This window comes from Bombina bombina, chromosome 4 (genome assembly GCF_027579735.1).
Source record: "Bombina bombina isolate aBomBom1 chromosome 4, aBomBom1.pri, whole genome shotgun sequence".
Classification (NCBI taxonomy): Eukaryota; Metazoa; Chordata; class Amphibia; order Anura; family Bombinatoridae; genus Bombina; species Bombina bombina.
In genome coordinates, this window is record NC_069502.1 from 1,172,259,382 (window position 1) to 1,172,282,334 (window position 22,953).

The following is a 22,953-nucleotide window of genomic DNA, read 5'->3' on the forward strand; positions in this document are numbered from 1 at the left end:
CTCAAGCAAAGGGTTAATAATTTGCTGGACAGCAGGTTAATCAGGCAGAATGCCAAGGCCTAAAATAACTGCTAGTGTTGCAGAGAAAGAAAGAAAATATGATCACTGAGTGTTTCATCTCCCTCCATTCAAATTGCAAAACTGACTTTGCTTCCCAGGAGAAGGGGAGAGATTTTGTCTCACGCTGTTATTTTCCACTGAACTCTAATATGATAAACTGTGGAGGATTAAAAGCCCCAACTGGTGCTGCAAATCCATGGCTTAAAATAACTTCCAAATATGTTTAATTAGGTTAGAGAATTGCTGTGAAACATGGTGTCTGCAGCCACAGCTGTGATTAGGCCTCAGGGTGGAAGGGAAAGGTGCAGTCACGTTATTAGGATAAAAATATGTTGTTTCTAGAGAGAAAGAAAACGCCAGGACTTCATATTTCCCATTCTCAGCCTTCCAGACCCATCTTCCACAACCTAACGGGCAATACAGTCAAAATTAAACTTTTATGATTCAGATAGAATATGCAACTTCAAACAACTGCAATATACTTATATTATCAAATTTGCCCTGTTCTCTTGGTATCCTGCTTTGTTGAGGAGTAAACCTAGGTAAGAGTAGCAATGCACTACTGGAAACTATATGAACACATCTGGCGAGCCACTGACAAGAGAATTATATGTGCAGACATCAATCATCAACGTTAAATTTGTCTAAATGTCTATACTGTCCTTTAATTCATAAAACCCTAGCAATAGCATAATATGGGACTTATTGGGTACAGGATACTATGCTGCACATTTTGCAATATATTACCACTAACAATTTGCTCACAGGCCTCTTGAGTAAACAAACCTCCAGTATGGCCTTTAATATAAGAAGGTTGGACACGCCTGCTCTATGGCACAGCTACATTTGGTCTTGTTACCTCTAAGATCATGAAACAATGCCAGTTTTAGCACATTCTACAGTTCAGCAATAGGGTGAACTCTTGGTTCAATAATCTAAACAAACTAATGTGTTGCCTGCTCCAGGCCAATAATGCTCCAGGGCAATCTATATTACAGATTAAAGTCCCTTTATCCATTAAAAGAAAATCCTTTGGCATATAGTTTGGGACATGAAAGAAAAAACTAATTTGCACGATTCAGATCAAGCAAACAACTTTCCAATTTACTTTTTATTATCAGACGTAATTTGTTCTTTTTGTATCCTTTGTTGAAGTGCATGTCTAGGTAGGGTCAGGAATGTGCATACCTTGGGTACTATTTGGCAGTAGTTTTGGCATTTGCAAAGACTACTGCCATCTAGTGCTCAATGTCTAATATTGTGAAAAAAACATTGATACAAGCACTGCTGACTTCTAGTACTCAGTAGATGTGCTCAGTCCTTAGCCTGCAGCTTTGGTATCTTCTTCATGAAAGGGTACCAAGTGTATAAAGTACATTTGATATTAGAGGTAACTGTAATTATATGCAACGTAGTTTAAGTCCAGGGGTATTTCCAGGCACAACAGGAGGACAAAATAAACAAAATGAGCTAATTATACCAATAAGTCAAATACAGTGATAGCTATGAAAATAAAGCATTTGCAAACATTTTATATATAGATGTTAAATGGACATAAATCACCTCTTGCTTTTGTCTATAAAGGTTATTTGTCCCACACTCCCTAGAGAGGCCAAATCCTGGAATCTAGTTTAGAGAATATGCTTTGTAGCCTTTCTAGGAAGTGCAAGTCAAAAAATCTAGAAATGTGCACTGGAGAATGATTAAAATGAATAATCTGTCCTGGACTTTTCAAGGAAATCAGTGTGTCTGTGTTTTAATTATAATCTTCATTCATTATGGATGAAATTTGTTAACGAAAATGGTTTCTTAGCAAAATGTGTTAAAAGTGCAGACGCACTGATAGTCCCTGATAACTATTTCTATCCTAACAGTGACCCCCCCAGAACTTACCCTTAAAAACCAGACCTCCCCCTGACAGTTACCCCTAATAGTGACCCCCACAGCACTTACCCAAGCAACCAGACCTCCCCCTGTCACTTACCCTCTAACAGTGAGCCCCCACAGAACGTATCCCAACAGTCAGACCTTCCTCTGCCACCCTCCCACAGAACTTACCCTAGCAACCAGACCTCCCCTGCCACATACCCCCTAACAGTGACCCTACCCCCGGTGCAACTTATCCCCAGAAAAGCTACAGCGGGGCTCAAAATGCTGGTGCTACTTTTTAGGAGATGAGCTATTAGAGTCACAATGTGGGGTAGAATATATTCCTGTTGTAAACTTTACCAAGACAGTAAACAATACATTTTATAAATGAAAAAAATTAAAGTATTATAGTTGGAGCCTCCATGTATATTAAATTAAAATGCGTCCTTGCATCCTTCTCTGAGAGTGTTCTTTTAATTCTAGGCATCCCTTTTTAAGCTACTTTCAGAGATAAGTTTACCACTTTTAAACGCTGATATGCATCTTTAATTTATTATGAATGAATGACCCAAGTAAAATACTTTCATGTTTTGCATTAAAAAATATTATTTACTGACTCTTTAACAACAAGATTTTGTTGCTTGTAATAGTTTCCAACTGGGATATGATCTATGTAAGAGCTTTGTCCTGTCATCCTTCCTTGATCTATTCATAGTGTTTTTTCCAGTGAAACCTGGAACCACCAAAGCACCTTCCCAGAAACAAATAAACCACACCCTGCATAACATTCTGCCTAGACACCACCTATGGGTCAATTATGCTCCTCTCCTGAGTTACTCATCTCTCCACCTGGTCACCCATCCATTTGCAAGAGCACAATTTCCTGCCATGCTGCAAACACTTACCTAGGTATCTCTTTAACCAAGAATGCCATGGGATCAAAATAAATTTGATAATAGAAGTGAATTATTATTATTATTATTTTAATTGTATGCTCTGTCTGAATCACAAAAAAACATTTTTCAGTTTGGGATTTTTGGGTTTTATATTCCTTTAAAGGCACACTATGCTGTAAAATTGTTTTTCCCTCAAAGACTTGTTATACCAGCTGCGTATAGAATGTATTTTTTTGTGTATATGAAATGGCTGGTTTTGTGCTTTTAAACCACAACCTATTAAAATGGGTTGAGTTTGCAGGTGATATCAGATCTCATTATTTTATCATGTTCTGTACACACACATACTTCCTTATCTTATATTTGTCTGTAAACCAAAGCTCAATATTAACATTTTATACTTAAAGGTACAGTCAACACCAGAATTTTTGCTGTTTTAAAAGATAGATAATCCCTTAATTACCAATTCCCCAGTTTTGCATAACCAATACCGTTATAATTATACACATTTTACCTCTGTAATTACCTTGTATCTAAGCCTCAGCAGACTGTCCCCTTATTTCAGTTCTTTTGACAGACTTGCATTTTAGCCAATCAGAGCTGTCTCCATGGTAAATTCATGTGCATGAGCTCAATGTTATCTATATGAAATACGTGAACTAATGCCCTCTAGTGGTGAAAAACTATCAAAATGCATTTAGATTAGAGACGGCCTTCAAGGTGTAAGAAATTAGCATATGAGAACAAAGCAAAATTGGTGATAAAAGTAAATTTGAAAGTTGTTTAAAATTACATGCCCTATTTGAAAAATGAACTTTTTATTTGGACTTGACTGTCCCTTTAACTATCCTGCACCCCACTGGGAGTGTAATTTCTTCTGCTGACTGTGTTCACATTGCCTGTCAATAGCCTAAGTATAGAAACTTTCAGTGTAGGTTGTGATACCACAGGCTAAATCAGCTATTTCAAATGCCAAAATAAGGGTAAAGAAGCTACTTGTAAACCATTTAATACATTTAGCAGATAAAATAAATAATTGGAAACAATTTAAAGGGGAGAACAAATTTGAGTAAACTGTCCCTTTAACCTGCTTAGGCTTCAGATTTTTTATTCTTCATACAGCTGTTCTCTACACAGACTGCATCAGCCCAGCAGTGCAACCGTATACACAGCCTCTGACTGCCACTGCTGCGTAAAGAGGGAATAAAAGCTAACAAAGATTTTCATATTTTGTTTGTATGAAAAAATAACTGTGCCTGTTTAACCACTCCCCGCCATTAGGACGTTCCATGCCGTCCTAACTGAGCTGGACTTTAGGGCCTTTAAGACAGCATGGAATGTCCTAGCCATTCTGCTGTACTTAAGCAGTAATGGCTTCCTAACTGGGATCGCGGCTGGAGGGCGTGCCTAGCATCATAGGCACTCCCCCCCTGACCCGATCCCATCATTGAAATCACCCAATTGCATGTACGATCGCGTGATTTCAATTTTGTACTTCTTTGTTTACATGGGAGCTTTGTTCCGATGTAACAAATAAGTACCGGCAGGGTTAAATGTTTGTGTATGAGCATTTTGTTCTTATAATCTAAGCAATGAATGGCATGCACTCTCATGTCCTGTTAACGTGAAGGTAAAGAGGCAAAGCTGTAGATTAACAAACAAGGCGGCAGTGCAGTAATTATTCACCTAGCAACTAATGATCTCACTAAGCACAAAGTAAGGTTATACTTGGTGCATTAACAAGAAATACTAGACAGGCAGAAACCTCTTATTCCAAGACTGTCATAATAAAATGAAGGATCTTTATTCACCATATGACTTGATAAAGGGCTGTATATGAGGCTCTGCAATAATCTATGGCAAGATACCTTTCCAATCTTTTGCTCTCCAGTTTTGTATTTATTCATTCTGTTACAAACTGTGCTCCCTGGCTGCCAGGTGTGAACTGTTGCCAAAAAAAAAAAAAATGAGCATATTGTTTATTATCTACATAGAGTTGACATGGCAGTAGAATAATTAGGTGGCAACCCTACTAGCAGGAACTACAAGCAGAAAATTTGAACTAAAATTGTTGTGGTGGGAGGTTTTGGGTGAGGGGGCAGCTAGGGTTGCCACCTCGGCAATGTTTTTCTGGGCACTTATGAGTTACACATGCTGCAGGGTGTGCAGGGAGGTATTGTGCTGTTTGACAGCACACAAATAGCGGGTTTGGTATTACATATACGGCGTAACATAGAAGTTACACTCGTATATTTCTGCCTTCGCCCGTAGTTTTTTGGACCATAGATTGAAATACAAAACACGCGCAGTTTGGTATCCTATATATAGCGTAAGGACTTACGTGGCGAAAAGGGAGAAATCTTACTCCATTTTCACCTCGCCACAAAATGCAGGCGTAGCAACCCTTGCGCTGAGTATTGGAGCACCGTAACTCCCTAAAATGCCTGCAAAATAAAACCTAACACCTAACGCATGCGCAATGTCTATCTACCTGTCAACCGCAATCCCCCACCGCAATACCTAATAAAGTGTTTAACCCCTAAACCGCCGCTGCCGGACCCCGCCGCCACCTATATTAAATATATTACCCCCTAATCTGACCCCCCTACACCGCCAACACTTATATTAAATATATTAACCCCTAATCTGACCCCCCCTACACCGCCACCACCTACATAAAATATATTACCCCCTAAACCTAAGTCTAACCCTAACACCCCCTAACTTAATTATTATTTAAATAAATCTAAATAATATTAATATTATTAACTAAATTATTCCTATTTAAAACTAAATACTTACCTATAAAATAAACCCTAAGATAGCTACAATATAATTAATAATTACATTGTAGCTATTTTAGGGTTTATATTTATTTTACAGGTAACTTTGTATTCATTTTAACTAGGTACAATAGCTATTAAATAGTTAATAACTATTTAATAGCTACCTAGTTAAAATAATTACAAAATTACCTGTAAAATAAATCCTAACCTAAGTTACAAGTACACCTAACACTACACTATCAATAAATTAATTAAATAAACTACAATTATCTAAACTAAAATACAATTAAATAAACTAAACTATATTAAAAAACAAACAAACACTAAATTACAAAAAATAAAAAAATATTACAAAAAGTTTAATCTAATTACACCTAATCTAAGCCCCCTGATAAAATAAAAAAGCCCCCCAAAATAATAAAATTTCCCTACCCTAAACTAAATTACAAATAGCCCTTAAAAGGGCCTTTTGCAGGGCATTGCCCCAAAGTAATCAGCAATATTACCAGCCCTTAAAAGGGCCATTTGCGGGGCATTGCCCCAAAGTAATCAGCTCTTTTACCGGTAAAAAAAAGAACAATCCCCCCCACATTACAACCCACACACCCCTACTCTAAAACCCACCCGATCCCCCCTTAAAAAAAACGAAGTCTAACCCCCAAGTGGTCCTTACCTGTCCTGAAGACCGGCGGAGAAGGTCCTGTTCCAGGCGGTGAAGTCTTCTTCCAAGCGGCAACCTCTTCTTCTTCCAGGAACCAGCCGGCGCGGAGCGGAGGAGTTGAAGACCGATGACCGTGGAGCTGAAGACCGTCGACTCTGGAACTGAAGACCGGCGACGCTGGAACTGAAGACCGGCGATACTGGAACTGAAGATCGGCGACGCTGGAACTGAAGACCGCGGAGCCATGGAGCCTGGAGGATCCTCTTCATAGATCTTCGCCGTACACTGAATAGGAATTCAAGGTACGCGATTAAAAATGGCGTAACTTGAATTCCTATTGGCTGACTTGAGCCTTCAAATTCAAATCAGCCAATCGGATGAGAGCTACTGTAATTCTATTGGCTGATTTGAATAGCCAATGGAAGAAGAGCTACTGACATTCTATTGGATATTCAAATCAGCCAATAGAATTACAGTAGCTCTTATTCTATTGGCTATTCAAATCAGCCAATAGAATTACAGTAGCTCTCATCCGATTGGCTGATTTGAATTTGAAGGCTCAAATCAGCCAATAGGAATTCAAGGGACGCCATTTTTAATTGTGTACCTTGAATTCCTATTCAGTGTACGGCGGAGATCGTATGAAGAGGATCCTCCATGCTCCATGGTTCCGCAGTCTTCAGTTCCAGCGTCAACGGTCTTCATCTCCGCGGTCATCTGTCTTCAACTCCTCCGCTCTGCGCCGGCTGGTTTCTAGAAGAAGAAGAGGTCGCCGCTTAGAAGAAGACTTCACCGTCTGGAACAGGACCTTCTCCGCCGGTCTTCAGGACAGGTAAGGACCACTTGGGGGTTAGACTTAGGTTTTTTTAAGGGGGGATTGGGTGGGTTTTTAAAGTAGGGGTGTGTGGGTGGTGGGTTGTAATGTGGGGGGATTGTTCTTTTTTTTACAGGTAAAAGAGCTGATTACTTTGGGTCAATGCCCCTCAAAAGGCCCCTTTAAGGGCTATTTGTAATTTAGTTTAGGGTAGGGAAATTGTATTATTTTGGGGGGCTTTTTTATTTTATTAGGGGGCTTAGATTAGGTGTAAATAGATTAAACTTCTTGTAATATTTTTTTTTATTTTTTGTAATTTAGTGTTTGTTTGTTTTTGTAATATAGTTTAGTTTATTTAATTGTATTCAGATTCGGGGTTAATTGTATTCAGATTAGGGGTTAATATATTTAATGTAGGCGGCGGCGGTGTAGGGGGGGTCAGATTAGGGGTTAATATATTTAATGTAGGTGGCTGCGGTGTAGGGGGGTCAGATTAGGGGTTAATATATTTAATGTAGGTGGCGGCGGTGTAGGGGGGTCAGATTAGGGGGTAATATATTTAATATAGGTGGCGGCGGTGTAGGGGGTCAGATTAGGGGGTAATACATTTAATATAGGTGGCGGCGGGGTCCGGGAGCGGCGGTTTAGGGGTTAATACTAGGATAGGTTTATTGCGTTGTGGGCTATGGCGATTTAGCGGTTAATAATTAGGCTTATTGTGTTGTGGGGGGTTGTCGGTCTAGGGGTTAATACATTTATTGTTAGGAGTGATAGGGGGGATTGTGGATAGAGGGGTATACGTGTCAGGCTATTTTTGGGAGGCGTGTTAGACAGTTATGGGAGATTTAAAAGTTTAGTTAGTTTTTTTAGGTGCCGGCAGTTTCTAAAGTGCCGTAAGTCACTGGCAACTCCAGAAATTTGTATTTACGCTCATTTCTGGACATCGCTAGTTTGTCCAACTTACGGCACTTTAGCAACTGCTGGCGCCATATATGTAATACCCCAATGTGCGAGGTGAAACTACGGGCGGCGCAGGTTACCTCGATTGCGCCGAAAAGTACGTTGTATATCGGATCGCGCCCCTTGAGCATTTTACTTTCTTAGAAAATCTTAGAACATCTTAGAAATCAGAAAAAAAGCATCTTACTTAGATGGAAAATATGTAATAAAAACACTTTTATTGAACCATAAGACAAGTAAAATGGGTGTTCCTAAGAAATGTCATTTGTAAAAACATAGAGAAACGTTAAAGGGACATGAAACCAACATTTTTTCTTTCATGATTTGGAAAGAGTATGCAATTTTAAACAACTTTCTAATTGACTTCTATTATCTTGATAACCTATGCTGAAAAGCATATCTAGATAGGCTCTGTAGCTGGTGATTGGTGGCTGCACATAGATGTCTTGTGTGATTGGCTCACCCATGTGCATTGTTATTTCTTCAGCAAAGGATATCTAAAGAATTAATCAAATTAAATAATAGAAGTAAACTAGAATGTTGATTAAAATTGTATTCTCTACCTGAATCATGAAATATTTTTTTGGGGTTTAGTGTCCCTTTAACCCCTTAATGACAACTGACGTACCAGGTACGTCATGCAAAAACTAACAGTTAATGACAATAGACGTACCTGGTACGTCAGTTGTCTAACAGAGTGCTGGAAGTGATCACAATCGCTTCCAGCAGCTCTGAGGGTATTGCAGTGATGCCTCGATTTGGAGGCATCCTGCAATACCACTTTACAAGCCTCCGATGCAGAGAGAGCCACTCTGTGGCCCTCTCTGCACCGGTAGCGATGGTGCCGTTGTCCGGGTGTGAGGGAGCGTGCGTGCGTGGGCACGATGCGCGGGCACGAGGCGTGTGCGCCTGCACGTGAACGTGCATTGGGCTCGTGCGTGTGGCGCGCGTGCACGTGCGCGCATTAGCCACACTGACACCAATGAATAAGGGAAGAAAGGGAGTAAAAGGTAAAAAAAAAAAATTAAATATAAAAGGATCTGGGAGGGGGAGGGGGTGGGGGTATTGTGGGGGGGCTGCTACACTACAGAAAGAGATTTAAGTTAAAAATAAAATAAAAATACTTTGGTTTTTGGGGGCCAAACTGGGTACTGGCAGACAGCTGCCAGTACCCAAGATGGTGGTAATTAGGTAGGGGAGAGGGTTAGAGAGCTGGAGGGGGGATCAGGGAGGTTGGGGCTAAGGCAGGGGTCCATCACAGCTAAAATATTTTATTTTTATTTAAAAAAAAACAAACCTCTTTTATTTAGTACTGGCAGACTTTCTGCCAGTACTTAAGATGGCGGGAACAATTGTGGGGTGGGGGAGGGAAGAGAGCTGTTTGGGAGGGATCAGGGGGTGGGATGTGTCAGGTGGGAGGCTGATCTCTAAAATTAACCCTGCAAGCTCCCTACAAGCTACCTAATTTAACCCCTTCACTGCTGGGCATAATTAACGTGTGGTGCGCAGCAGCATTTAGCGGCCTTCTAATTACCAAAAAGCAACGCCAAAGCCATATAAGTCTGCTATTTCTGAACAAAGGGGATCCCAGAGAAGCTTTAACAAAAATTTCTGCCATAATAGCACAAGCTGTTTGTAAATAATTTCAGTGAGAAACCTAAAATTGTGAAAAATGTAAAGTTTTTTTTTTATTTGCTCGCATTTGGCGGTGAAATGGTGGCATAAAATATACCAAAATGGGCCTAGATCAATACTTGGGGTTGTCTACTACACTACACTAAAGCTAAAATTAACCCTACAAGCTCCCTAATTAACCCCTTCACTCCTGGGCATAAAACACGTGTGGTGCGCAGCGGCATTTAGCGGCCTTTTAATTACCAAAAAGCAACCCCAAAGGCATATAAGTCTGTTATTTATGAAAAAGGGGATCCCAGAGAAGCATTTACAACCATTTGTGCCATAATTGCAGAAGCTGTTTGTAAATAATTTCAGTGGGAAACCTAAAGTTTGTGACAAATTTTGTGAAAAAGTGAACTTTTTTTTTAATCGCATTTGGCGGTGAAATGGTGGCATGAAATATACCAAAATGGCCCTAGATCAATACTTTGGGTTGTCTTCTAAAAAAAAATATATACATGTCAAGAGATATTCAGGTATTCCTGACAGATATCAGGGTTCTAATGTAACTAGCGCTAATTTTGAAAAAAAGTGGTTTGGAAATAGCAAAGTGCTACTTGTATTTATTGCCCCATAAATTGCAAAAAAAGTAAAGAACATGTAAACATTGGGTATTTCTAAACTCAGGACAAAATTTAGAAACTATTTAGCATGGGTGTTTTTTGGTGATTGTAGATGTGCAACATATTTTGGGGGTCAAAGTTAGAAAAAGTGTGTTTTTTTCCATTTTTTCCTCATATTTTATTATTATTTTTTTTTAGTAAATTATAAGAAAATAATGGTATCTTTAGAAAGTCCATTTAATGGCGAGAAAAACGGTATATAATATGTGTGGGTACAGTAAATGAGCAAGAGGAAAATTACAGCTAAACACAAACTCCGCAGAAATGTAAAAATAGCCATTGTCATTAAGGGTAAGAAAATTGAAAAATGGTCCGGTCATTAAGGGGTTAAGGGTCAAAACTTCTCTGAATCAAGTAGCTAAAGAAATTGACATATATACTGAGATGAGATGTCTGAATAGAGAGGATTGGAACGTATTTATGTTTGGTATTCTGTTTTTCTCTCTTTACATTTTTTCTGTGAGAGTATAAGGAACTGAACACTAGATTAATAATTAAAGAGTCAAAAAGACAAGCAGCCATTTCTTTAACCTACAATTAGTCTTATACTACTGCCCTACTCCCCCCTGTCTCATACCTTCTGGAAAGGCTGGTATATACACATTTATCCCATTTTTTGATTGTTCTATTGCAATCTGTATTTGCCCCAACACTCCACAGAGACAGCAATCTAATCTCTGTTAATTGTTCTCAATCTGTCTGCAGCCTTTGATACTGTTGACCACCCTCTTTGCTCCAAACCCTCCAATCTTTTGGCATTTATGACACAGCCTTCTCATGGTTCTCTTCATACCTGTCTAACCGTATCTTTAGTGTAATATTCTCTGGTGCATCCTCTGCCCCTTTACCACTTTCTGTTGGAGTACCACAAGGCTCTGTCCTTGGTCCTTTTCTCAATCTACATGTCATCATTAGGCTCCTTAATAAAGTCCCATGGGTTTTAATATCATATGCATGCGGATGACACCCAAATCTACCTCTTTCCCCGCAGACCTATACCCTTCCTTGCTTACTTGTGCCACTAATTGTCTTTCTAATATTTTATCTTGGATGTCCTCCTAAGCTAAATTTCTCCAAAATTGAGCTACGTATTTCCCCCCCTTTCTTCTAAAATCTTTACCTACCATCTTTTTATATCTGTTGATAATAACATTATTACCCCAACCTCTGTCTTTGGGTCACACTTGACTACAATCTTTCTTTTACTCCTCACATCCAGTCTTTGGTCAATTCCTGCCATTTCCACCTTTAAAAACATCCCCAAAATTTGACATTTCCTTACACAAGACACAACTAAGATTTTAATCCACTCTCTCATCCTTTCCCACCTTGTTATTGCAACTCCATCCTCTCTGGTCTCCCTAGCTGCCGTCTATGTCGTTTTACAATCCATAAATAATTCCTCTGCCGGGCTGATCTTCCTTACACAACATTCCTCATCTGCTGCACCTCTCTGTTAGTCCTTTCACTGGCTTCCTATAGCCTCCAGAATTAAACACAAAATCCTTAGTCTAACATTCAAGGCCCATAACAACACTGCTCCTCCCTAAATCTCCAGATACTCTCCCACCAGCCCCCTTTGCTCTGCTAATGACCTCCTTTTCTTCTCTCTTTTCACCTCCTTACACTCCCAACTACAGTAATTCTCCAGCATGGCCCCAATCTTGTTGACCTTTCTCCCTCACTCCACAAGACTCTCCTGTAGTTTTCAGTTTCAAACACTCCTTATAGACTCTACTTTTCAGGGATACTACAATATACACTAACATTTTCTTTCCTCAGTTCCTCTTTTGTCATCCCCTTGAACCCTCTTAGTATGTAAGCCTACAAGCTCAGCTGTTTTGTAGATCACATGCATGAGTGCTGATTTACAGCAGTGAAACTCTTGTCAGGGCCCTTTACCCACTTGGTCCCTATAAATGTTACTTTGCATATTATACCTACAGTGGGTATTGAAAAGAATCACCCCCCTTGAAAATTATCATATTTTGTTGCTTTGCAGCCTGAAATAAAGACAGACACAGTTTTTGTTTATCCAGTTGTAATTACTCAGTGCAACTTATAACATACAAGTGAAAGATATAACACCAACATGTCAGGCAGAAATAAAGACAATTCAAAAACAGAATCACTGAGTTGGAAAAAGGATCACCCTTCCTAAAATTACTTGTAAACTCAATCAGGTGTAGCTAATCCCCTTCTCAATGGCACACACAAAGCCATTTGACCTTCAACCGTGATCAGCTGTGGGCATATTGATTAGCTCAGCATGAAAAGAGCTTTCCTGGAGAATCTCAGTCCCTGGAAGTGCAACTGAAGCAATCAACTATGGATGGCAAGGCACTGTCAAAAGATCTCTGGGATAATGTTGTGGACAGGCACAAGTCAAGAGATGGATACAAAAAAATATCAAAGGCTTTATCAATGCCTAGAAGCACAGTGAAGTCTATTATTAAGAAGTGGAAAGTATTTGGTACAACACAGACCCTCTCTGGATCAGGACGTTGCTCCAAACTGGATGAAAGAGCCAGGAGGGAACTGGTCAGAGAGGCTACCAAGAGGCCCACAGCAACTCTGAAGCAGTTGCAGGAATGTATGACAAAGAGTGGTCATTGTATGCATGTGACAACAGTATCACAAATTATCTACAAATGTGGCTTGTATGGGAGGGTTGCAAGAAAAAAGCCACTCCTCAAGAAAGGCCACAAGCAGTCACGTCTGAGCTTTGAAATAACACACCTAGGAGATTCTGAGGCCACATGGAAAAAGGTGTTATGGTCAGATGAGACTAAAATTTTATTACTTGGCCTTAACATCAAACAATATGTCTGGAGGAAATCCAATACACCACATCATCCAAATAACACCATCCCTACAGTAAAGCATGGAGGTGGTAATATCCTGTTATGTAGGTGTTTCTCTGCAGCTGGCACTGGGGCACTTGTCAGGATAGAAGGAATAATTGATGGGGCAACATACTGTCAAATTCTTGAGGAAAATCTCTTGCCCTCTGCCAATGGGAAGAAGGTTTACCGTCCAACATGACAATGACCCAAAGCACACAGCAAAAATGACCACACAGTGGTTGAAGGAGAAAAAGGGTGAATGTCCTTGCATGGCCTAGTCAGAGCCCAGACTTAAACCCCATTGAATATCTGTGGCATGACTTGAAGACTGCAGTCCACAAACGGTCTCCATCAAATGTAACGAACTGGAGCAGTTCTGCAAAGAAGAGTGGGCAAATATTGCACAGTCTAGGGACACAATCCGATATACAGTGTAGTTTTCGGCAAAAGCAAGGGAACACGCGCCACCCGTAGTTTCAACTTGCACATAGGGGTATTACATATACCCGGCCGGCAGTTGCTAAAGTGCCGTAAGTCGGACAAACTATTGATGTCCAGAAATGAGTGTAACTACAAATTTCTGGAGTTGCCAGTGACTTACGGCACTTTAGAAACTGACGGCGCCTAAAAAAACTAACTAAAATATGAAATCTCCCGTAACTGTCTAACACGCCTCCCAAAAATAGCCCGACACGTATACCCCTATATCTGCAATCCCCCCTCTCACTCCTAATAATAAATGTATTAACCCCTAGACCGACAACCCCCACAACGCAATAAGCCTAATTATTAACCCCTAAACCACCATAGCCCACACCACAATAAACCTATCCTAGTATTAAACCCTAAACCGCCGCTCCCGGAGCCCACCGCCACCTACATTATATGTATTAACCCCTAAACCGCCGCTCCCGGACCCCACCGCCACCTACATTAAATGTATTACCCCCTAATCTGACCCCCCTACACCGCCGCCACCTACATTAAATGTATTACCCCCTAATCTGACCCCCCTACACCGCCGCCACCTACATTAAATATATTAACCTCTAATCTGACCCCCCTACACCGCCGCCACCTACATTAAATATATTAACCTCTAATCTGACCCCCCTACACCGCCGCCACCTACATTAAATGTATTACCCCCTAAACCTAAGTCTAACCCTAACACCCCCAAAAAAAATTATTATTTAAATAAATATAAATAATATTAATATTATTAACTAAATTATTCCTATTTAAAACTAAATACTTACCTATAAAATAAACCCTAAGATAGCTACAATATAATCAATAATTACATTGTAGCTATTTTAGGATTTATATTTATTTTACAGGTAACTTTGTATTTATTTTAACTAGGTACAATAGCTATTAAATAGTTAATAACTATTTAATAGCTGCCTAGTTAAAATAATTACAAAATTACCTGTAAAATAAATCCTAACCTAAGTAACAAATACACCTAACACTACAGTATCAATAAATTAATTAAATAAATTAACTACAATTATCTAAAATAAAATACAATTAAATAAACTAAACTATATTACAAAAATCCCCACTAAATTACAAAAAAAAAAATATTACAAGAAGTTTAATCTAATTACACCTAATCTAAGCCCCCTAATAAAATAAAAAAGCCCCACAAAATAATAAAATTCCCTATCCTAAACTAAATTACAAATAGCCCTTAAAAGGTCCTTTTGCGGGGCATTGTCCCAAAGTAATCAGCGCTTTTACCAGTAAAAAAAGAAATACAATACCCCCCCCCCCAACATTACAACCCACCACCCACACACCCCTACTCTAAAACCCACCCGATCCCCCCTTAAATAAACCTAACACTACCCCATTGAAGATCACCCTACCTTGAGCTGTCTTATTCCAGCCGGGCACCAGTGGTCATCCGATGGGCAGAAGAGGACATCCGGACCGGCAGAAGTCTTCATCCTATCTGGGCAGAAGAGGACATCCGGACCGGCAGACATCTTCATCCAAGCGGCATCTTTTATCTACATCTCTGTATTGTATAGATGTACATTTTCCAGATTATATGACTGTGTTTACATGATATGGACGTATATACTTGATTCATGCAATATTAATTTAAATTGCTCCCCGCTGTGTCTCACACAAAATGCCTCTCACATCTCCCAGAGGTTACCAAGGGGCTGTCCAGATTTGTGAGCAAAGTATTGCGGTCCCAGCTTCTCCTCCATTTGTCGTGTTCAATTAAAGGAACCGTAAAGTCAAAATTAAACTTTTATGATTTAGATATAGCATGCAATTTTAAACTTATTCACAATGTACTTCTGTTGTCAAATTTGCTTTATTCTATTGGTATCCTTTGTTAAAAAGCACTGCTGGGAGGTAGCTGGTGATTGGTGGCTGCATATACTGTATATATGCCTCTTGTCATTGGCTTACCTGATGTGTTTGTTTAGCTACTTCCCAGAAGGGTATTACTGAACCTACCTGGAATCCTCTTCACACAGGATACTAACAGAATGAGGACTTTTTAATTTTACTGTCCTTTTAACACACACTTCCTTCCAGTGCACAAAACACTGGATAGCAGAAATGATACAGTTCATACTGACATTAATATTAAAGAGCAGAAATTAAAAATGTTGAAATCATTTTTTTTTTTTTGTGGAAATTAATGAAGAGCATATTTTGGCCTAGGGCAGCAGAAATTAAAGATGGCAATTTTAAAAGAGTAGTTCTGTGGAACCATGCTTTTTCACAGTCTAGGGTTGCACAAACAAAATGCACCACTGCCCCAATTTATGCCCTGTTTTGGGGATTCAAGGAACGTGCATGCATGAGTGTGCAACTGCATGTTTGTTTGTGTTTGTGTGTCTGTGCATGTCAGCAAGTGTGTGCTTGTTGTGTGTATGTATGTGTGTGTGTGTGAGAGCATGTTTGCACTTGTGCATGTGGTGTGTATGTGTGTGTGTTAGTGTATGTGTGTGTGTGTGTGAGAGCATGTTTGCACTTGTGCATGTGGTTTGTAGGTGTGTGTGTTAGTGTATGTGTGTGTGAGAGCATGTTTGCACTTGTGCATGTGGTGTGTAGGTGTGTGTGTGTTTGTCAGGCCTCCCCTTTGGTCAGGGTGAGAGGGACACCCGCCCAGGGCCCCATGCTTTTGGGGCCCCGCACTTTCAGGGTGAGGGAATTTGTACGGTGCAATGTATATGGTGTATTTTGTTTGTGAAGAAGTGTTTATGGTATCAAGAGGTGTAATATATATTGTTATTCTTTATCTATGTAACACTTAATGTTGGGGCAGTGTGGGGCATACAGGGCAAAGGGCATACAGGGGGTGCCCCTGGTGGGTGTACATGAGTGTGTGCTTGTGAATGTATGCAGGTTGTACTTGTGCATGTGTGTTTACGAGTGTGTGTCTGTGTAAATGTGTGCATATGCATGTGTTTGAGTGTGTGCTTGTGTGTGTGCTTGTATGTGTGTGTTTATGAGTGTGTGCATATGCATGTGTGTGCTTGTGTATTTCTGTGCATGTGTGTGTACTTGTGCATGTGTGTTTATGAGTGTCTGTGTAAATGTGTGCATATGCATGTGTGCGAGTGTGTGCTTATGTATATGTGTGTGTGTGCTTGCGTGTGTACTTGTACATATGTGTGTGTGCTTGTACATGTGTGTGAATGTGTGCATATGCATGTGTGTGAGTGTGTGCTTATGTATGTGTGTGTACTTGTGTATTTCTGTCCATGTGTGTGTACTTGTGCATGTGTGTTTATGAGTGTCTGTGTAAGTGTGTGCTTATGTATGTGTGTGCTTGTGTGTGTACTTGTACAAATGTGTGTGCATGTGTGTGTACTTGTACATGTGTGTTTATGAGTGTCTGTGTAAATGTGTGCTTATGTATGTTTGTGCTTGTGTGTGTACTTGTACATGTGTGTTTATGAGTGTCTGTGTGAGTGTGTGCTTATGTATGTGTGTGCTTGTGTGTGTACTTGTACATATGTGTGTGCATGTGTGTGTACTTGTACATTTGTGTTTATGAGTGTCTGTGTAAATGTGTGCTTGTGCATGTTTGTGCTTGTGTGTGTACTTGTACATGTGTGTTTATGAGTGTCTGTGTGAGTGTGTGCTTATGTATGTGTGTGCTTGTGTGTGTACTTGTACATATGTGTGTGCTTATGTGTGTGTACTTGTAAATGTGTGTTTATGAGTGTCTGTGTAAATGTGTGCATATGCATGTTTGTGAGTGTGTGCTTATGTGTGTGTACTTGTACATATGTGTCTATGTGAATGTGTGCATATGCATGTGTGTGATTGTGTATGTCTATGCATGTGTGTGTACTTGTGCATGTGTGTTTGTCTGTGTGCTTGTGCATGTGTGCATATGCATATATGTGCATGTGTGCATGCATGTGTGTGTATGCATGTGTGTGTGAGTGTGTAATTGTGTATGTGTGTGTGTTTGTATATATTCAGTACACAAAAAGTCAGTATCTATCTCAGAACATTTGATTTCTTTTTATGTAACCGTTTTCTACCATGTAGAAAGATAAAGGGTTTGGTCTATTTTTATTTTTTCTATGCTAAGATATCTTTTTTAGTTGTCTAATGACCTGATCAAAAACTCTGATAAGCCAACACAATTTTAGCCCTTCTAAAAAGGCAAGATCAACAGAGAATGACATCTGAAAGCACAAACGGCTTACTAGGATTATGCTAATCAAGGAACAGAATTAGAGCTTTGGGAACAACTGATGGAAACATTAACTCCTTTTACTGGTAGAGGAACCACTAAAATAGGTACTTTCTGGTACATGTAGGACAACTGAATGTAAGAAAATTTTGTTTCAAATCATTTTGCAAAATATTAAAAGTACAAAGTTCTGTTGGATATTTCTAGTTACCAAAATTAAAGAGAAATTCAAGTAAAAAATGTTTCATATAAATATTTAAAAACAAATTTGTTGTTGCTCTGAGCAGGCGGACAGACATCGCCGGAAATCAACCCGATCGAATACGATCGGGTTGATTGACACTAGGGTTGCCACCTCAGCCATGTTTTCCTGGACACTTATGAGTTACACATGCTGCAGGGTGTGCAGGAAGGAACATGTATTGTATTTATGGACAGCACTATTCATAGGCACTATTTATATTCCTCCCTGCACACCCTGCAGCATGTGTAACTTATAAGTGTTCTGTATTTTAAGGGACGGGTGGCAACCCTAATTGACACCCCCCTGCTTGCGGCCTATTGTCCGCGAGTCTGCAGGGGGCGGAGTTGCACCAGCAGCTCTTGTGAGCTGTTGGTGCAATGCTGAATACGGCGAGCGTATTGCTCGCCGTATTCAGCGAGGTCTGTCGGACCTGATCCGCGATATTGGATCAGGTCCGACAGACCTTGATAACTTGGGGCCTATGTGTTTATTGCAAAAGGGTTTAACGTGTAGAGGCTCCTGGATTTTTTTTCCAGATTAAGCTACAGTCAGCAGCTGGAGAATACACATGTATGAGTGATACTGATTGGTTAAGCAGTTGTATCCTCATTTGGAGTAACACAGAAGCACAATGTAGACTAAGTTCTTAGCCCCTTTGCATAGGGTTAAACACATAGTAAAAGAAAGAAATGTGTTTAAAAATATAACATGGGAATTTTTATAAAAATATAATGCTGTAACGAAATACTAAATGTCCCTTTAACAGTACAAATGTTTATTACAAACATGTTTCTATTAGGGATATGTGTTTACATTAAAAACATTTTAAAACAACATAAACATTGCCTCTAGCTCCATGAACTTCAATCAAGTATGAGATGTGATTTAACAATTTCCTTAAAATATATTCATTAAGTGGTTTGAATCATCTCTCATTTTAAAAATGAGTGGAGCAGTGGTGAGATAACCCCATGGTAATTGCTTTGCATATCCACAAAACTCCATGTCTCAGTATTTTTAGTTTAAGATCTTCAGACTTCAAGAATTGGCCAATTTAAGATCAATACTGGATCCTAGACTGTGTGGGAGGATCCATTAATATTCATTTATAGAATGTTTTATAATTCCATCCTGACTGATGTACTAATAACAAAATTACACTTCCATCATTCAGATTTTAAAAAAAGAATTACTTTTTGATTATCAAATTTGTTCTTATGTACTCTGTGACAGCAGTGTTTGCAACAATATATACAATTGAAACAAACATTGCTGCAATAGAGTGCTGAATACACGTGCACACTCCAATGAGCTCTTAAACAAAGGTTACCAAGAGAATGAAGCAGAATAGATAACAGAAGTAAATTGGAAATTGTGTCCTTCAGACATTTTAATTTAATGAAATAGTAATTTAATGAAAATATAGCTCACATATTGCACCTACAGAAAAGGATCAAACTAACAATGTAATATCTGAAATTAAAAGGGTAATTTTAAGCTTTAAATATTTGAATCTGTTACTAAGCACCATAGTTAACTGCAATGACTGCTGTTTTTCCATGAACTCACTGTGTTATTATGATCATCTGTTATTGACCTATTAAAATAGCTCTAGGTACACTGGTGTGCAATAGAATTAAAAAGAATTCCATACATACGTAATGCGAATCACAAAAACCCTTAAAGGGACATAGTGCAAAAGTAAAATGCTCTTATCCATTAGGACATTTTTGAATTAAATTAAGAGTAGGTACATGGCTGGAGAAATAATCAAGACCATATTCATGTGGCTGCCTATCACAAGGTATGTCCTGTTTAGGACAGTGGGCAACACAATATTACATATAGTTATGTACAAGCATTTTATACTACATTATTTATTTATTTATAAAATATTTTACCAGGAAGGATACATTAAGATTGCTCTCGTTTTCAAGTATGTCTGGGTCCACAAAACATTGCATTGATACAATAGGGTGCAATAAAATACAAAAACAATAATAATATACAATATATGCAGAAATTTAACATAGAACAGGTAAGAAATATATAATCAACCTGTAATGAATGCAATTAAAAAAACAACTTTACAATTCATTTCTTTTAACAAATTTGCTTAATTATCTTTGTATTCTTTGTTGAAGAGTAAACCTGGGTAGCCATTAGGAGAGCTTGCACATGTCTTTAGAGTTCTATGGCAGTAATCTTTAGAGCAATGTGCAACATGTGTTAACATTGTTGCAAGCATTTCTGCCGTGGAGTTCTATAGACATGAAAACTTTTCAGCTCCTGTGAGCCTGCTTAAGAGAATGAAGCAAATTTAAAGGGACATTATAGTGAAAAATGAAAAAAATATTTAATTAGTGCATGCAATTTTAGCAATAATGACTTTTCAATGCTATGTGATTAAGCACATAGTTAAAGTACCATTGGTGATCCCAAACAGATACAGCCGGTAGGCCATTTAGCAGCTATGTCAGCAACTGCTGCGGCTCAGCAGCTGTATTTGCTTGCGGCTCCCATGTGGTACTTTAACTATGTGTTTAACCTTTTACAGCATGCAATCTTAGCGATATAGTGTATCTTTAATAATAGAAGTTAATTAGAAACAAAAATATTTGCATGCTCTGTGTAAACCATGTTTTATTTTTACATTATTATCACTTTAAATTAACAACAGCTCTCTTGTATCTGGCAGTATACGGTAATACCTACATCAGTGTTTATCATTACAAGACTGTCATTAAAGGGACAGTATACACTCATTTTCATATAACTGCATGTAATAGACACTACTATAAAGAATAAGATGCACAGATACTGATATAAACATCCAGTATAAAACTGTTTAAAAACTTACTTAGAAGCTCTCAGTTTAGCTCTGTTGAAAAAGTAGCTGGAAAGCCCACTGCAAGTGGGAAATAAGACCCTCCCCCTTCTTTTGCATATGAAAAGACCCTTTACACAAACAGCAGCAAGCTGGAGAAGGTAGCTGACGGTATTCACATAAAACTTTGGGGCTTGGTTAGGAGTCTGAAAATCAGAGCAATGTTATTTAAAAATAAGCAAAACTATACATTTTTAAAAAAAAACAAAAAAAACTTTATGGGCTATATAAATATAGATCATCTACAAAACATTTATGCAAGGAAAACATGAGTGTATAATGTCCCTTTAAGGAACCCTTTCAAGCCAGATGACAATTATTCCCCTACGTGAGCCTTTTGCACAGGAATTGGACGGTGTCATGAAGCAGTTACTGTGTGTTCTGCTACTAATATATTTTTTGAACATACAAAATAACCAGAATCACTTACACCTATTAGCCCATGAAAAAGAACTATTCTGTGGGTTAATTAACTATTTGGTTGCAAAAGAGAGCAGCAGGGCATTGTGTAGCAACATTTTACAATCCCCTCCAGCATCTAAGGGGTTATCTATAGATGGACAACCTCACAGTGGGTGAATAAAATGTTTTGTTTAGTTTACAATAGTTTCACTTTCTTTTCTCTAAGGTGGCTTCACGCTGCCCTCTACTGGCCAAATAATATTTATTAGTTTTTTTTTATATTATTAGTCAGCAAAGTACATGTCCCATGCTCAAAAACTACAATGAACTTGACTATTTAATAATCAAAACAAGTCAAAAAGAAAAAATATGCTCTATTTTATCTATAATTTTAACTAGATGCATTAGTAATCTATTTGTATATTAATAATTATTAGTAGTAGTAGTATTACTACTACAGTGCTTATCTGTTTTACTCAGATCTCAAATTTTAACTTATAAATAGCAGCTGATAAATAATATATACTATCACCCACCTTACTACTAACTCATGTATTAGCCTTGATGATTTGAACAAGTACTGCAGGTATTGCTGTTCGAGCAGAGTGAACGAGAGGAGCACTTTAAAACGTAACTTTTATTTCCATATGCCTTTTAAAAGTACAGACAGCATCATAAGATAGTCTGCATCAACAAATCCCCCATAACAGAAACAACTTATGCGTTTCCGTCTTTTGCCGTACTCATAGCTGGTATTGCTGTTGGCACGTTGACTAGCTTAGCTATTTATCTAACTGATTTTATTATATTCACTTGACTAGGACTATTGAATAGATCTGAAGAGTTCTGTATTCCTTGATAACTACAGGTTTTTTTTTAAAATGATTTGCCACATAAATAGTTTGAAGGACATGAAAGTCAGAATTAAACTGTTTTTTAGCATGATTAAGGGCTGTGTATGTAGCTTAAAACGTTGCTCAAATAATACCCTAATAAAGAGATCCTGTTTGGATACTTTTATGAAGTGGTGCTGTGCATTTGAAGAATTCTATGTGGAATAGAGGGTTAAGCAGAGCCCTAAATGCAACTTGCACACTTTGAAGGAATTGCATTGTTTTGTGCTGTAACATGTTTTTACATAAATATGATGTCATGGAAAAGATTTACATTTCAACAAAGGATACGAAGAAAAGGTAATATGTTCAATAACAAAAGTACAGGTATACTTGAAAGTTTTTTTTTTTTAAACTGACTTAGATGTTCCTTTAAATATGACCTTGCAACTGTCAATTCCTGTGACACACTTCTGTAACCTCCTTCTGGTAAGTGGTACTTCATTATCATTGATTTCCCAGTTTCTTACTTGTTCAAATGTTCTGGAATATATCCCGGGACACCCGCCAGTCAATATTTCCCTGTATTGTGCCCAGGTTCACTTCTGGACTTACAATATCTTTGTTAATGACAAACACGTTGAATGTTCAAATGGATCAATTGCTTACTCTCTAATAAGGACCTTCTCCTTTAGTGCAGGCCCTGGCAGA